Source organism: Cyprinodon variegatus, unplaced genomic scaffold (genome assembly GCF_000732505.1).
Source record: "Cyprinodon variegatus isolate N-32 unplaced genomic scaffold, C_variegatus-1.0 Scaffold45, whole genome shotgun sequence".
NCBI classification, from domain to species: domain Eukaryota; kingdom Metazoa; phylum Chordata; class Actinopteri; order Cyprinodontiformes; family Cyprinodontidae; genus Cyprinodon; species Cyprinodon variegatus.
Genome location: NW_015150498.1, coordinates 48178 through 61471, shown reverse-complemented (window position 1 = coordinate 61471; position 13294 = coordinate 48178). Strand labels below are relative to the sequence as shown.

Sequence of the window (13294 nt, the reverse complement as noted above, 5' to 3'; positions counted from 1 at the left end):
TATATATATATATATATATATATATATATATATATATATATATATATCTGCACATGCATCCTTAAAGGCATACCTTGGAGCGGTTGTCTTGCTACATAACTTGCCTGTCCAGAATCTGTGCGTAGAAAGCCAAAGTATTGATAACGGTGATGAAGCTACTGCTATCAATCTGCTAGCACAGCAGTCGGCTAAAATGGGCACAGGCTGGTGGAGAGACAGTGCTGACCAAGCAGTCGGAATGATTTCTTATAGGCAGCTCATCCTGCTGCTTAAAGGTTTCTAAGTGATAATGCTCCTCTCTCTGGTGAAATAAACGAGGATACTACCTCATCAATAAAAGCGAAATGCAATTCTGTTTCATTCTGTTTTGTTTAATGGTGGATACATTTCCATCTACAAGTTCTTACTTTAACAATGTGAATAAAAGCAACATAAACATGTATTATATCATATACTGCTGGGTTCAGACTTCAGAGACATCTTGAGCTGATCAGTATAACACTAAAATATAGTATGACTTGTCCCTCTGTGCAGTTACTGCCTCGGGTCCACAGGTGAAGTTAACCCGCCACCAACGCAGTTCAGCAAATAATGAAGGATTAAATAACTGTGTAAAGGCACCTGTTATTTCTGCACAAAGGGCGCAACACTTGCTCTAAAGCAAGAGGCCCCAAGCGGCTGTTCGCGTCAGGAGCAGGGCTCGAACAGGGCACCCATTCAACCAAGGCTGGCAGCACTGAATCACACTCGCATAGGGCCCAGACAGACTGACTCACACATGTGCACACATACAGAGGCCGCACAATACAGGAAGGCAAACAGACACAACTAGATAGACACTGACCCTTACATTTCCCCCTGATGGACACAGACAAACTCTCACCCTGCTGTTCTCTCCCGTGTCTTTGATCCTTGAACATACATCGGCTTCTTAAAGCTAATTGCCAATCAGACTCCAGAGTTCAGACAGCAGGAATCTGTCAGGGGCCGTGTGTATAGGAAGCGATGTTGCAGATCTCCTTAAACGAGCTAACTTTATAATAAATCACTGGGCACTTCTAGCCAAGGATTAGCCAAGCTCCAGCGAGCAGTTTGTTAAGCTGCAGAGAGACGAAGCGTTGGGGATACAGAAAGAGGCGCCAAAAACTGACATCAGCTCCAGGACCTTGGAACGTTAAACCCTCCCATACCGCCTGGTTTCCTGGGCACAAATTTAGCCTTGTTATCTGAGTTCTTCACTGACACAAAATCCCTCTGCTATTAGGCCTTTACATGGGATTGCAGTGTTTGCTTCTACAGGGGATTTTAGACTAAACACTTATTGTCTAGGACATGAGCTCCAGCATCAGGTATAGTTTTTCAAACTGCTCTCCTTATGTTTGTCCTAAATAATTTCTGTACCGTCTCGCCTCCTACTGAGTCATTTCTCTTGGAAGGAGTCTTGCTTCCTACAGTGAGGTTATTTATACATGGACCAGCACAACATTTATCCCCTCTCCTATACCTGCAGAGGAACAGCAGATAAAAATAATCGCGTCTGATGGCAGCATATGTCGTTACAGACTTCTTCTGGCCATGTGGATCTCAGAAAAAGATGTGTTTGTCTCTCCGTTTGTGTTCTCCCGAGAAAGCTGAAACATATACATGACTAGGCAAATATATGAATACATCAGGTTTCATTTAATATGTATCCCACCTGCCAGTCAGCACATTAGATCTACAGTAATTCACACATGTACAGTGAACTTTATAACATATTACTACCCCCCTTCCATCATCTGTTTCATTGGGAGTTTATCTGACAAACGAACATAACACCCTGTGACAGGATAAATTACTTCTGTACAAATTGAATCTAACCAATAAAATAACGTAAAAAAAATCAATACTTTATATACACAGATTTCGAGGCTTGTCCCTACTATATTTACACAACTACTAACATTTTCTTCATTTTCTTTACAAATTAGCAAAAGCTCAGTCAGTCTGGATAAAAAGCTTCTAAAAACACATCAAAATGCTTTTCTTTTCTTTTTTTACACTGTTCCATTATAGCATTGTATTTTTCAAATTTAACCAGCCTCTCTATCCCTGCTGAAAAAGTAGCATCCCGATGCTGCCACCCACAGGTGTCCTCATGGAGATAATGTGGTCAATCTTTAGGGGGGGGTTTTCTTAGGTTTTTTTGTTTTGATCGCTTTATATTTCATAATCAAAGGATGTTTCTTCCACCAAGGGTATCCCTGGAGGTGGTTTGTTCAGATTGATGTCCATTGTTTTCTACCTCACACACAGTTTTGCTTCTATGCAACATAATCCACTTTTGTAAACTTCTTTTATTTAATTTTTCTATCAACAGGTTCTTGTTGCTTCTCATCTATATATATATATATATTCGAGGTGTAAAACCGATCATTGTCCCAATAACAGATAGTCCCCCACCTGAGGTTTGGATCTTAGCAGCTCCTCCAGTGTTTCCATGGCTGCTTCTCTGATAAAAGCTCAATTTCTTACCGCCTGTACGGGTCATGTATTTAATGCTCTACAGTTGTGCCATAATGGTTCTGTTTTCAGACAATGGATTAAACAATGAATATTGAGAGTATTAAAAATTAGCAAGCTTTTTTTTAGTAATTTCCCCATGTTTTTTTATTATTTTTTTTTTACAACTTTACTCCTGAGCTTTTTAATGTTCTTCTTTGTCGATCAAAGTAAAAAGAGCTGCTACATCAAAACTATCTCCACATTTTGTAGATCAGACTTATTTCACAGTATTTTGGTTTACATCTTATGCTTCCCTCTTCTGCTTTTTAAATATTAAACTAATTGAATTTTGTAGTTGTAAAGTAACAAAATCTCAGTAATGCCAAAGGTGTGAGGTACTGCGCCCTCTGTAGAATTAAAAAGCTGAAGCTTGATACATGGTGCTACTGTCTGATATAAGCAGTGGGGGGGGGAGGATTTGTGTGCAGCCTCCAGCAGCCTCCCTGAACTCTGGCTGCCAGAGCAGGCGACACCCCAGAGGAAAAGGAATTAAAGAGCCTCTTTTCCACCAAGGTTGATTGATACTGTTAAGAGTGACAGCAAGGTTAAAGGAGCTGCTGGTCTTCTCTCCTCACACTGGACTGCCTCGCTTTCTTTAGATGCCTCTCTCCCTCTGTAACTCCCCACTCCTCTCCTCTCACACAACCTGGGGCTCATTTTTAAGAGCACCCCTATTCCTTAGGGGCTTTAGTTAGTTCTCTATCTCTTTTTTCCACTCCACAAACCTCAGAACTGGACAAAAGGCGCCTCTAAAGGCAATTTGAATTTGAAACAGGGGGGGCCACAGGAAAAAAAATGCGCAGCTCCCAAATGGGAAAACTTGAGGCAACTTGGAGCCATGCTATTGTGGAAGCTTGGGCGTTTTTGTATACTCTGTACTGTAAAGGCAAGAGGCATGCAGATAAGGATGAGGAACATGGTAGAGCATTCTGATGCTCAACACTGGAGGTTGGAGTGAAACATAGACAGCAGATTAAAAACCAAAAGCAATTCTAAAACAAAATTTCCAAATATCACATTTAAATTAAGTACAGATTTATTAGATTTAAATATTTCTTTAAAAAAAACAACAGTTGGGTAGTTTTAATTGACAGAAAACAACAAGAGATTATCCACCAGGTTATATCTAAAATAAGTGGACGTATGGCTTCTGACAGCTCAAATCTGGTTTTCAGTGCGGCTGCAAACTACGCAGTATGAAATTAGACGCGCAGATACCACAGATTACAGCCACAACTGACTGTAGGCTGAGTTGGTTCAATTGGGATAACTAGATTCCCTCCACTAATCAATGCGTCCAAAACATTAAGGCTAGAGAGAGTAAAATCAGCGCACCAGCAGCAGGATAACTAGATTCCCTCCACTAATCAATGCGTCCAAAACATTAAGGCTAGAGAGAGTAAAATCAGCGCACCAGCAGCAGCAGCACAGCCCTTAACCGGACCCCTCGGTTCACTTACCTCTGATCACCAGGAGAGAAAAAGCGCTGCAGGAGCAACAATAGTGTTACTCAATTGCCTGTGTCCCACTTGGTACCAAATATCCGAGCGCTATCTAGTGCGTTATCAGATCCCGTGTTGGGCTTTTTGGAAACTGTCCCTTCCTGTCGCACCTGTCTTTGGAAAAAAAAGGGGGGGAAAAACTGTTCCCCACATCAATAAAACAACTGTCTCAGGGGGTTGGTGCGTCCCTACCCTGCTTTACTGATCTCAGCATTCACACATGCACCACCTGTCCCTCCCGGTGCAGAGCGCTCCACAAAGAGCGTCTATGTGGCGCAACGACACATGGTCAGTATCTGCTGCAATATACCAAGTCTGAGATCTAGAAACTAATCAGGACGCAGTGGGGTGAAAAAATAAAGCACAACACATCCGTCTGGAAATCACATCAGCCTCTTCAGTCGCTGCTCCCCCGGATCATGTCCATGCTGTGCCCACAATAGTTGGTTTATTTATTTCCCCGCTGAGCGCCGCCGCTGCTCTGTCTCTGCTGCGTGGTTTCCACCTCGGTTCTCTTTTTGGGGGACAAACACTTTGCCTTCTCCGCTGCGTGAAGAGGTTGCGCACGGCGAAGTCTCATTCATCGACTGGTTTTTAAAACAAAACGGTTCCTGTTCCATGGAACTGATGGGAGGACCGCTGCGTTCCTCTCAGAGCAGCATCTAGCGCGCTGCTGTCATCCCACAGTCTCCTGGAGGCTGTTTGTGCCAAAACCTGAAGCAGAATTACGCAGCGGCTGGAATGGAACTGATTAAGAGCTAATTAGGGTTAATTGAGAGTGTTGGCGTTACCGAAAACATCACCGATGTCAAATATGCGTTAACATCCCGTAGACATCCATTTGGTAGAAGTGGGTAGAAACTACATCATCTGTGATATTTTCACGAGGAAAACTGGTATTTAACCTTTGAAGGTACTATGGCAGTCTTTCCTGGCTATGAACATTTATTGACATATCTATTGCACCCCCCGAGTCAGAAGGGGAGACATTTCTGGACATAAAAATTTTAATCTGGTCACAGATTTCTATAGAAAGTATGCCTGAAATCTGACTTGGTAATTTGAACACGTGGATCTGTGTTGTTACAATATTTGTCATTTATTCAATCTTCTCTTATTTATTTATTTTTTAAGTAAGCTTTACCTCTTCTCTTCATCCTCTTAGAAAATCCAAACTTTTCTAAAAGGTCACCAAGATCAAATAGTTGTTTTTTTTTTTATCAGATTTTTAAAAGAAAAAAAAATAATTATCATGTAAAATTTTATATTTTTCAATATAATCTGTACTAAATAATTAATGAATGACCTGAAAAAAAATGGATTCAATCACATTTTATAGAAATGTTGAATATCAGTTTTCTCACTGCGATTTTCAAATTTACAAACCATAATTAGGAGTTACTACAATTCAGCCCAAGTTTGATTTATGTATGTTTTTATCCTTTTCAGCTTTTCCTAGAAAATGTGTTTGTCTGTGTTTGGTTGCTTTATTCAGTGTTTTTTGTTTCTCCTTTTTTTTCCCCCTTATTTATAATTAGAATACCGGTTTAAACAATTATTAATTTTGGGTTAAACACTTTGTTTCCTATCAGTGATGATTTGGTTTTAACATGACCTTTTGTTTTTACTATACTGCATTTTGAACTAGATAAAGTAAAATCTAATGCAGACTTCTTAGATAAACAGAAGCATATTTGCAATTGAGAGGAATGATGCTAACATTAGGTCTCCCATTTTTAACTTTTCTGATTCACATTTTTTTTACTCACACCCTTGTGTTTAAATCATTCCTAATCGTAGCATCTGACCCCCAACCCATTCCATTAGGGGTGGGACGGCTAGATAGTGGTGATTGTTAATATGTGACATGTGGGTGGTTTCCCAGGGCAGCATCAGCAATGTGGTAATACAAGCACTAGATGGAATAAGACATAATTTACCAGTCAGTTTATCATTGAAAAAGTCTTAATGCTTTATTGCATACATATTCTCTGCAGAGTTGATGCCCTCTGCTTCCATGAGGATAGGTGGACTTTTTTGTGCTTCTTCAATATTTCACTGTGTTGTATTTAATTACCTTACTAGGAATTGTCTGCATTTTGACTAGTTTAGGGAAACAAATGTGGGGCTTCACTCTCTGTGCCATTCGTGCAAGATGAGCCACTGCTGCTTTAACCACTTTCACTGACTATGATAAAGTCATCTGATTCATCCTCCATATCAAAAAGAAGCAACAATGAGAACTGGCTTAGAATGAAATTATAGAACATACTGTAGATAAAAGTATAATTTTCTACCAAGGTAGCACAGAAATATTATCATTGGCAACGATGGTGAAGATGTTTATCTGCAACAGCTGCCTCAGTCAAGGAGTATAGCGTAATACAATAATAATGGTAAGCTGATATTCTTATGTTGGTTTTATTATAGTCAGTGGTTGAAAGAACTGTGATTTTAAATGCTACTAAATCGTTAGGTAGAAATTTTACTTGTTGTAATTTAACCAATTCTAACAGAGTAAATAAAGGATAATTTCTATTGAAAAGGAATTGTGATATTTTTTCCAGCACAAACTTTACAGCCTTGCTCTAAAAAAAGACAAAAGAAAACAGCAGCAGTAGAATTAGGTAGAAGTATTGTTTTTGCGTATGTTGTGCTGCTGGTCAAAACAAAAATCACAGGGCTGCTTGATGGAATTTAATTCCCCAAAATGATCTCTTATTTACCTCAAAGCTGCTCCATTAGCCACAAAGGGCCGCCAAAACAAACTGAACAGACAAAGTACTGAGGCAGTCTGCAATGTAATTTGCAGGAATTGAATCAATTTATCATCAGTTTTACAAAGATGTGGCCTCATATTTGTGGAGCGAGCTTCCAAGTCAAATGTTACAGCCACAGATCCTTAAAGTCCAATTTGTTGCAATTCATGCAATGCCTTTAACCTTGCAAAACAGATTGTACCTCTGCATTTTCAAAATATGAGATGCATAAAGATTTATAGTTTATGAGTTCAGTAGATTAGTCTGGTGCTTTGTATGCAAAATAAGCCAAAAGCCCACTGGACCTTCTCATCAAATTGCAGTAGCCACTTTTAAATTTTGATGTATAAATAATTAATATCTGAAATAATGACTACTGCTGCCTTGAAGGCTCCTGCATATCATGCTCCCTTTGCAATCCACACAAATCTGCTGCACTGCAGCCTGTCAGCCTTCATACAAGCTGTAGATCAGCTGTGGTAAATCAGACAGCTCAGCCTGTGTGTGTGTGTGTGTGTGTGCGTGTGTGTGGGAGGGCTCTGCAAAAAGCAAACAAGAAACCTCACCTTATATCATCTGACCTATCACAATAACTTGCTCATAATTTACTGGATGTCAAGGTTCATAAAGTACTTTCATCATGTGGCCTAAAGCCTTGCATGTAAAATGCATGATATGCCCTATTCTTCTCTGACTTTAATATTTTTGTAGGACAGTGTTTTGTTGTTTATTCTTTAGTTTGTTTCCCTTATCTTTATTTGCACAGGCAAAATGATTTGTTCCCAACCAGTGTGATACTCATTAACATTATTCATTAAGCTTATCACCCCATGCTGTCTCTAACTTTAATGTTTTTACAATTGTAACTTGAAACAAACATTGCAGTTTGGCAGCAAAAAAACCTGCAGAGAAAAGAGGACACCTCTCTTTGGCAGTGGCATCATTATTATGGCCCAGTAAAACTTTGGAATACAGATGAGTTCTTCTCCACGAGAATTCTGCTTTCACCTAAATGTCTCACATGTCTGCAAGAATTTAAACCAATAGATTTTTCTCTTTTCACGAGATGCTGCTAATAGAGCTGCCGAGGACACAATATGGTATCACTAGCACAAACCCTACGATCCCTACCCCCTTTTTAGGTGGATTTAGATGCAGTGCCCTTTATCTCCAAGCTCTACGGAAAAACTACTACAGTTCATTCTGGGTCAAACATATTCATCAACCATGCAGTGTTAAACCAGTCAGCCTCGGCTCTGTCCATTTTAGACTCATCACTGGGACCTAAAATCACTTAAATGGATTTTGTTTTTAGTCTCTTTATGTCAGGTTGTATGGGGGTTTCTAGAGTACCGGTACTCAAACGTAGAGACGGAAGCTGAAGGTGTTTTCTGCAGATTTAATAACCAAAAGGAGGCAACTGAAGCATAAATAACAAAATACAGAAAACCAAAAACGCCAAGGAAAACACACATGAGAAGCAAAAAAACAACAACGAGGAACCAGCACTGAGAAACTGCACAAGAGGAGTAGCTATATATGCCAAACAGAACAGAGGCTGGGGTGATCAACTGATTGGGAGCAGGTGTGGACAGAAGAATCTAGAAGGGAGCTAGGGAAGAAGGTAAACAAGAAATACATAAAAATTTAAAATACAACCAGAAAACAACACATAATTGAAATGAAACCAATGAAAATGCAAAAAGAAAACTTAAACATGACCAAAAAGTGAAAAAACCATGACACTTTCAGTTTTCACATTTTCAAATTGCAAATTCTATTCCCGCCTCTGTTTCTTTCATTGCATATTGCATTTATTTAATAGTGACTAGTCTCACTTTTTGTGCAGTTTTGTGACTTTTTTCTGTAAAAAGAAAAAGCTTCTAAAAAACACAGTAAACTAATTCAGGTATTTGTGAGCATTCACTCTGAAAACATATTTTTCACAAGTTGATAAGGATTAAAAACACAGTCTAGTGAGTGTGAGACTTCCACTTGGAACAAGAACAAAGATTAAATGTGAAGTAACAACGAATTTGCCTTAAATGAAAATCCTGAGAAAAAAATGACACTTAGATGGGAAATCCCTGCCGTGCTACTAATAAATGCAAGAGGTGCAGAGGAACTTCAACAGTCACCCTTAATATTCATATTACTGGAGCCATCGACAGTTTTTCTATTCTTTTCTCAAATCCCCCAGATTAGCATTACTATTCTGTTACTGCTACTTTGTATGGAAATTTTGAGCTACGTTCAAAAAAAAGAACCTCTTCTATTTCATCTCCTGTCAAACTCTGTGTGCCAAGAGTAAATAAATAAAGAAGTTCTCATTTTGTTCATCCTTTTTCTTTCATCCCACTTGTGTGTCATTGCAGGCAGGCAGCAGACCTGATTATAATTAGGAGGGAAAAAATAAAGAGAAAGAGCTGCCGCAAGAAAGTAAACAAAACAGAACAGAAACCACAACCTTTGATGGTTTATGAACTTTGTAATCTTTCAACAACATGGGGGAGGTGAAGCAGAGGAGCCTCGTTGTGTATATGTGTTTATGAGTAAAAGAAGAGATGTTGATGGCGGATGATATAAAGTCTGTAATCCTCTATCAGAGGATAGAGGACGCTGATTTTCTAGTGTGACCACTTCTGTATCGGTACAGTAATCATATGGTTCACCAGCCTGCAAACAAAACAGAGACACAGAGAGTGGGAGCAAAGTTCAGCGGATCAGACCCTTACTCACACCGCCTTCTGACTCGTGAAATGATTTTATACACTAGAGAAACATTTTAGTATTCAGGAACATGCCAGACTGTTTCCATGCACATTTGTTTAAACTCAGCAGAGGTGCAGAGACATTTGAACACTTTTTTGCTGTGGAATGATGCTACTGTATATTGATAAACTGTGATTATGTAATTCAGCCTGAATTAAAGAATCCTGGCTGAACGTTGTCCAACGTAACCAAAACATGAAATATATTGCAAAAAATGTTCCCATAAAATTCTCCTGTCCTTGGACTAGAAAATTTTTTTTGCTGTAATGGTCTTTTTCAGGACTTGATAACCAGCTGTGTCCTGTCTGGAGCCTTATGCTTCATCTAGTCTCTGAAATCTGTGGTTTCAATTTGCTCCTGCAAACTCATACATAGAAATTTGCTGAAATACATTTTTTTGCAACTATCTGGTTCTGGGAAGTAATGTGCAGGTCTTACTTCATCTTTATTAGAACCTTAAACCTAACCATTTGCCTGCAAGGATGGACTTTCAGCTGAAATTCTCACAAATGAGGCTCCCTTAGGAACTTCCTATGGCAGACGACAGCTATGTGTGGGGGAACAGGGCTTTCATAGCAAGCACCGTTGTAGAGCTCAGGATAAGGACCTGGAGACTCACTGAAAAAAAACAGCCATTTCAAATTTAACTTTTAAATCATACAATTACAAATCCGATTTAAACATTTTTTCTAATTACACATTTTACATTGAATCATTTGAAGTGGTATTGTAAATTATATTTATTAATCCATTATCAAAAACTGCTTTTTTTAAAATAAATTTTCAAATCCTATTTCTAAACTGATATTTAAAAATCACAGTTTATAAATCTGATTATAAATACCATTCCTTATCACACATTTGCAAAAGTAATTCCTTATTCCATTTTCTTTTTGACCTTTCGTTTTCAAATCCTTTTTGCAGGTGCATCTTATTTTTATCTTACCCTTTCCATTTACCTTTTCTGTGACCTTTTTGGACCCTGACCACACTAAAGAAATAGTTAAACACATCACAAGCGGTCCTCACATGTGACCAGCTCCCTCATTGGTCATTTTGTGAACCAAGTGTGGCACTCCAATCAATTAAATTTGAAAATTGAAATATTAAATTTAATTATTTAATATTAAATTGCCTTTCGATGGTCTATCCCGCCTTTCGCCAATAGACTGCTGGAGATAGGCGCCAGCCCCACTGTGACCCTGACGGATTAAGAGGGAGAAGATGGATGGATGGATTCATTTCATATGAAATTGAATCAATTTCAGATTAAATTAAATTAAATTAGAAAATTAAAAAACATCTCTAAGTTAAAAGATAAAACCTGACCTCCAAAAAAGAAAGACAAGAAAACTGATGATGGAAATGTTATTGATTCCTTGTCCTTGTTTTTCTTCACATGTTATTTTCTCTCCTCTTCTGTAGTCAGATTTAGTTTCTCATTTCCTGTCAGATTATTTATACCAAAAGTAAACTGCCTCTGCAAGCACAAAGCTACACAAATATGACATGGACCCAATCCAAAGGGCAAATGGTAAACTTGTTAAGCTTCTGTTAAATAGCATCTATTTTTTGATAAAATACCCTGTTTTGAACCTACCTACCTCTTTTTACTTCATCATCACTCAGTCAGTAGACTGACTTCCAACTCTTCCATTGTTCTCTTGGTTCATATGCAGAGTGGTTCCTTGCAAGTAAACAAGTGCAGTAGATTAATTCAGCCAATTTTACAGACTGACCTCATGCAAGCTGGTGGTACATCAGTAAAATTAGCTTCAGCTCTCTGTGTGCCAGCAGTTGCATATTAATAAAAATCGCCAGGGCAGTAAACTCATTGGTAAGAGTCTCTTATTCTCAGCATGGCATGTAAACAGTGAAGCTATAAGGGCTTCAGAGGTAATTCTTTAGTGGGAGCAAAGGAGTCCCGATTCATAAATGATGGATGTTTGCTCTACATTTGATTCTTTGTGAAACTGGCAACTGAAATAAATCGCACATGCTCTGTTTATAAACAAGCTTGATGCAAGTCTATGCATTTTATCATGTAGATCTAACCCCATCATAATATTAACTAATATATATTTTTAATTTGCATGATATTTCTGATAAATTACAACATTTTCAACAAACTGCTGGTAATAATAGGAAAGAGAAGAAAATAAATTAACCTCTCAAATGCAGTTTTTAGTAGGAAGGCTGGGCTTAATTTCAGTCAGTCTGTGCATATTTCACTGCATGTCTACATGTAGACATGTTCCGCCTTTTGTTTTGAGTTCCTTTAAAGTTCAAAAGCCAGAATCACAAAAGTATATGTTTTTAAAGAAAAGGGGCATTTCAGCACCTTGTTAGGTGAAGGTAGAATGGTTTCTACTTACATACCTGGAGGAAGAGCCTCAAAAGTTTGTTTTAAATCCCCATGCTTTTTATATTAAAATCATGTTCTTATTACAGGGTATAATTAAAAGATATGTTCTATCATAACGGAAAATACATTGTTCTTTCACACCAATACATCCATATTTAGACAGTGTTGGTTTTCTCTCTGCAATGCTATTTTAGTTTTCTTCCCAATGTAAAAGGATTTCCACCCTCCATAAAGTAATGCTTTTGCCTCATCAGTACACAGAATATTTTCCCAAAATTCCCAGTGTGCTCTAGATGCTTTTGTGACTGCCTGGATGAGTTGTCGATGAGCTCTCTGTGTTATTTTGGTGAATGGGACCCTCCTGGGAAGGTTCCCCACTGTTTTCTCCATTTGTGGATATGGCTTCTCTCTGTGCTTCACTGGACTTTGGCTTGGAGATGTTTGCTTCTTATCTGCTCTTGAATTTACTGTAGATTAGCATTTGTGTGACTTTTTTTTTTCTTTTTTTTTTTAGGATAATTCTTGTGATCAAACAAGCTCCTTTATGCATCTCTATATTCTATAGGTCTGGCAGTGATAAGGAGACTGTAGCAAATAAATGTCGTTAATCACAGTTAAAAAAGGGTACACTTATACATTTACACAGGGCAAGGTATCTGAAGCAGGTTTGAGTTTTTTATTAACTTCATAAACCATCATTTGAAATATCTGAAAATGAATTATTGTGATTACTCGGGTCATACATACCTTAATTGTTAAAATAAAAAAAGGACAAAGGAAAATATGAGGGTGTCAAACATAGCTATCAAATACCATAATACACTATAGCTTCCCATCTCAATGGCAGCGCTTTTTTAAGTCAGGAGACTGGACACTTCATTCAGTCATTCACCCATTCATGCACAGTGGAGTTAACAAGTTACTTTGTCCACTGTGAGATCAATAAAGTCAATCAATCACACACTGATGGTGGCAAGCTACATTGTAGCCACAGCTGTCCTGGGGCTCACTGACAGAAGCGAGGCTGCCGTACACTGATGCCACCGGGCCCTCTGACCACCATCAGTAGGCAATGCAGGGGAAGTGTCTTGCCCAAAGACACAAAGACACTGAAAGCCAGAGCTTGATTACAACGCTACGATTACAGTGCAAACTCCTGCACCTGACACCACTGTCGCCCTAAATCTAAAAGAAGATGGTCCCACATTAGATAACATGGCAGAGAAAGAAACGCACAATTCAGTTCATTTTATATAGCACCAATCCACAGCACATGTCATCTCAAAGCACTTATTAGAGACAGTTATATCAAATACTATCAGCCAATTGGTTGAAACTGTTCTTTTGAAGTT

At 38.5% G+C, this 13294-nt stretch overlaps 1 protein-coding gene across 1 annotated transcript in view; it reads right to left on the bottom strand.

Annotated features, from left to right (window-relative positions):
* Nucleotides 1-4726, bottom strand: part of sema6b (sema domain, transmembrane domain (TM), and cytoplasmic domain, (semaphorin) 6B) — a 195888-nt gene extending 191162 nt beyond the window's left edge. Inside the window, exon 1 of the mRNA XM_015370359.1 lies at nt 4005-4726. The gene's annotated coding sequence lies outside the window, so the exon portion shown is untranslated. The remainder of the gene's footprint in view (nt 1-4004) is intronic.
* Nucleotides 4727-13294: the final 8568 nt, after the last annotated feature.